Source organism: Falco punctatus, assembly GCF_963210335.1.
Source record: "Falco punctatus genome assembly, chromosome: 7".
Lineage (NCBI taxonomy): Eukaryota > Metazoa > Chordata > Aves > Falconiformes > Falconidae > Falco > Falco punctatus.
In genome coordinates this window covers 49231612-49236517 of record NC_137587.1, presented here as the reverse complement: position 1 = coordinate 49236517, position 4906 = coordinate 49231612, and the positions used below count along the sequence as shown (strand labels likewise).

At 41.1% G+C, this 4906-nt stretch overlaps 1 long non-coding RNA gene across 1 annotated transcript in view; it reads right to left on the bottom strand.

The window, feature by feature from the left end:
* Nucleotides 1–4532, bottom strand: part of LOC308067644 — a 28153-nt gene extending 23621 nt beyond the window's left edge. The window contains exon 1 of the long non-coding RNA XR_013929687.1: nt 359–4532. This is a non-coding gene — a long non-coding RNA (uncharacterized lncRNA). The remainder of the gene's footprint in view (nt 1–358) is intronic.
* Between the last annotated feature and the right edge of the window lie 374 nt (nt 4533–4906).

Below are 4906 nucleotides of genomic sequence, written 5' to 3'. Positions count from 1 at the left end.
CTGTTTAGAGGACAAGAATGTATGCCATATACAAAACAATAAAAACGTAAGTTAAGAATGAACACGCTTTTACTTTTGGATACTCCATTCATATTTGCAACTCATGTTTTTCAGGAAATCATTCGCTACCCATAAGTTTTCTGAATAAGATCTTAACATGAATATATTCCCTTCTAACACATTGCTCGTTTTTGAAAGTTAATACAATAATGCAATCTACTCCAGTAGAACACAGTTCAAAGAGCTCAAAAATTAAAAAAAAAAAACAAAAAGCCAAACCATCAACCAACCAACCAACCAAAAAAATCAACACCAAGATCTGAAAGACATGCTCTGAATTTTAACTTGCACTACTCACTATTTTGTTGAAGATACTTGTTTTCCGGTGACACTGCTTTCTTGTTTCCAAGTCTAGCATTGATCTGTTGCTTGCAAGAAGTGGGAAGAAAAAAAAAATATCAGTTGTGGCAATCAATAAGGATAGTCCTGCTTGTCAAAGAGTTTGAGCAAAATGTAAAGTTAAACCAAAGAGCTGGAGTTGCTGTCAGAGGCTCAAATTTTCACATATATTTTCTGAACCTTGAATTCTAGTATCTTGCTATTTGCTCTCATCTGATATCTCTCCAGCTTTATCTGCTCCTAAGGAAAAGCAAAAAATTATTTGATTTATATGTTGTAAAAGTGAAAATGAAAGTAAGATGGTGTGGTTCCTTCATTCACAGTACTTTGGATCTTCCTTGCATGGCTGCAAAGGAGTCTGGTGTTTCCCCATGATCCTCTTTGCTGGACAGTTCACCTGATGTGGGATACTAAGGACATGGCAAAGGGTGATTAGAACCAGCTGCTTTTTTTCCTCTGTATGTGTGACCACAGGGAAAGGGGTACTAAATGAGATATAAAAAAATACTGTGTTTTTAAAGAGGAAGACTAGCTCATGCTTCAGAACCTCCTACAATGTTTTTTGAAAGAAAGTAGTGTCAGATGCAAAAAAAAAAGGAAGGAGAAAGTCGTTATTGTTCTCTTAAGATGTTCCATGTGGCCAGTTTGTCTAAGCTGTTGTATTTCTACGTGTAATTTAGCCAGCTCAGCTCCTCTGCTGCTGCACAGCACTGCTTCCCAGTTCTGTAAGGACAGAAGGCTACTGGGCATCTATAGCAAATGGGAAGGAAAATGGATTCAGAGTTGCATGTTCATCACAGTCAGCACTGGCTTAGATCCTGGCCCACTGTGACCTTGTTTCTGTAGTGTTTTAATTAGCAAATAATATGCATATCTAAGTTTCCCCATAACTGAGTTCTTTGGCAAAGAACAGAAGAGATAGCTTATCTCCTCCATACAAATCCACATAGCCAGAGAGGGGTAAGGCACACTTACAGTCCTCAGGAGCTCAGTACAGAACTGGTCTCTGTGTGAGGTGATAGGACAAGGGGCAATAGTTTTAAACTAAAAGAGCATAGTTTCAGACCAGATATAAGGAAAAAATTATGATGAGCATGGTGAAGCACTAGTACAGGTTACCCAGAGAGGCGGGAGATGCCCCATCCCTGGAAACGTTCAAGGTCAGGCAGGACAGGGCTGTGAGCAACCTGATCGAGCTGAAGATGTCCCTGCTTTTTGAAGGGGGTTTGACTACATGGCCTTGAAAGGTCCCTTCCAACCCAAACCATTCTATGATTCTATGAAACAAAGCATGATAAACAGCTGTTTTGAACACTGTGTCACTGTCTCGTTGGATGGTTGCATGTATGCTTCTGACTGGATAACGGTGACGCCCTCTGTTCTGTCTGTCCTAGTTGACAAGAAGGTATTACAGCACTAAGGCTTTTCTATTATAAGAACCAAAATGCTTAGGAGGTCCCCGTTCTCCTGCTTTTCTCAGTAGGCCCCTGCCCCCAAAGAGAACCTAGATTTTAAGAAAAGATGTGTAGAAATTATAACAAAAGCTTTACAAAAGAAGATTTCGTAATATAACACTTATTTTTAAGCTGAGGATTTAGTTATCAATAGTTCTTGGAATAATTCAGTAAAAGTGCTTCCAACCCTAGCTATTTTATTTTAGTAATGACTTAAAACCTGAGGTTTCAATATATAAACACAGTTTTATTTGAATAGGCACTCTTGAACTGTTTAAAAATTTTAGACCCCGTCACCCCAGCGTTATCAAGGTATTCCTCAAACGGCTGCACTACCGGCATTAGTTATCCTGCAACCTTTGTCAATAACATGCAACAGCGTGCCTTAAACACAGAGGCCTGCTGCATTGTAGAAGAGGGTGATTCCCCTCTCTCCCCTCTGGTATGATTTCTGGGTACTGTATCCAGGGAGGTAGCATGGGCAGTCACAGCTGGGGGCTCCCTGTGATGACTGCTGATGTGGGCAGACTGCAGCGCCAGAGTGCTGACAGGCAAAAGAGATTTGATGCAATTGGTGCTGCTCAGGTTACAAAATTGTAGCTGGGACCCACTTTGTCAGAGACACTTGTCTGGGCTCATTACAAGAGCTAAGCAGGCCTCACCACCCACTCTTTCAAATTTGAAACAAAAGCAATTGATTTGGAGATGGCTCCTGTGATCATCTTTCTGCCCTTGTTCAGCCATATAAATAATCATTGAAAAATATGTTTTAACTGACACAATATTTAGTTAACAAAATATTTGACCAGCATTATTTCTTTAAAAACAGTGCTCCTTAAGTGAAAAAGATTGTTTAAAGTATAATTCAGCCTGGATTATTTTTTTTAGCTTCTAGTTAGCTTTAGTTTCTTGTTTGGATGGCCTGTGCGACTTAACTACAGAGCAAGCATATTTACCTGACTTGTGAAAACTGTCAGGATGTAGACAGAGGAAAAGCTGTGTCCTAATAACATGAACATCAGTATATGCCATGTGTGAAGTTCAGTATATTAGATGACCCATCCATCTGTGGTATGGGTTAATTACACAAACTAAAAGCAGCCATTACTTTGGTAACAAGAGACTACTCCAGAGATACCTTACAAATTCAGTTACAGAATTCAAAATTTGGTATCATTTAAAGAAGAATCAGCTACAGGAAAAAAGTGAAAGGAAAAGTCTGAGTAAAAAAGCAGGTTTTGTCATCTGTTAAACCAGTTCATATAAAGAAAAAGACTGTTTTACAGATGAAGTGGTAGTTGGGTGTGACCCAGTCCTACCTCTTGGTTTCCAGATGCTCTCATCTTTAGCGGCTGAAATGGTGTGTGTGCTCTGCTGCTTTATGCAGCGTGACATAATCTCGCTCAGCTTCTCCCCTGGAACCCCGGGAGTCACCAGTAATTACCTCGTACATATGGAAGAGTATTAGTATGCTCCTGTGCCTATTAGTAACTCTTAGTTCTGCTAATAATACTCTGTGGATCCGTAAGAGCAAACAAAGTCATTACTTTGTCTTACCCCAGCTCAGCCGACAGGTCCTGATGCATTTCAAGTGCTCCAGCGCAGCAGTGTGTGGGTGGGGTGCTGGGCGCAGCCCCCTGCCAGTGCTGCTCTGAGCCACCTAATAATCATCCCTGTCCTGCGCCCACGCCCGCTCCCAAGCCTGGTGGGTGCTGGCCAGCACTGAGCACCCGGGGCACCCGCAGCCCTGGATGCTCTGTGTGTTTGTGTGTGTGTTTGTGTGTGTGTGTGTTCGGAGGGCTGGGGCGGCATGGCACTCCTGAGGCTTGTTCAGCTGCAGTTCATCTTGGAAAAGAGTGGTCTGGGTATGGAGAGAAATAAGTTGAGGAGCTCCTTGGGTAAATCTGAAGTTGTTCCAGATTTGAAACATATGGCCATAAAAAGCAAAATCAGAATCTCTCTTGATACATGAGACAAAGTAGATTTAAAATCCTCTCTGACAGTCAGATCTGGTCCCCAAATCTCTCTTGATCCCATTGCCATGATCCCACTGGCATCTTTCCCACATCAATTTTATTGGCATTTGTAGTAAAAAGGCTTCAGGATTGTCCCTGTGTGCCTCTCTCTAAAAGTGGTTTTCCTTAGCTTCCATGAGGAAGAGGAGGAGGAGGAAGGAATCTTTTCCATACCAGAGCCTTTTGCAGGGCTTTGGGATGGTGACCCCCACCTGACTCCCACCTGACCGCCACCTCATCCAGGTGAGCACCTAAATCTGTAAGGCCTCGACACACGGGTTACACCTCTCTGGGCATAGGTCAGGTTCACAGAAGGAGTTCAGGAAATTTAGGGCATTTCTGTGCAAATCTTTGGAACTTTAAGCATTCCTAGGTGTGTGTGTGAGCCGAAATCTTTCTCAACCAAAAATCCACCATAAAGCTTTGTCAATGGACTCCAAAGAAATTGGTAACAGAGCAATTGTCTTCAGAACTCTTTTCAGTGATGCTTTGCTGGGGAAAGGATGGTGTCAGAGGACATCTGACTGCATTGGAGGAAGTGCTTTCAGGCTGGGGCATGTAAGATGCCTTATGATTAGACAGGAAAAATGGTATTAAAAATTCAGTGTCAAATATCTGCTGTCCCTAGACAGCAAAAACCACTTGTTTGTATGGCCATACAGAGCAAAGGGTATGGTACATTACAAGAACTCCGATGAAGATTTTTTAACAGTCTATATTTTTCATTATAGCTAGTGAATCACTGAATTCACCCCAGCTAGAGGTCAGACATGTAACAATGTTAATTTTTGTTAAGCTGCTGACCCAAAGATATATGCACATCACACACAGAGATTTTTTACTCTGATGGACCAATAATAAGAATTTAAGTTGTATACCAAAAGCTCATTAACCAGAAAGAGCTGAGAAAAATGTCATAGTCAATCTGTTACAGATCTGCTAATAAGTTAGAATTAATTGACTTTATAAAATCATTTGGAATAAGAAATATATTTTAATGAAACTTGTAGTTGCACATTAAAAGCTGCTATGAAATCT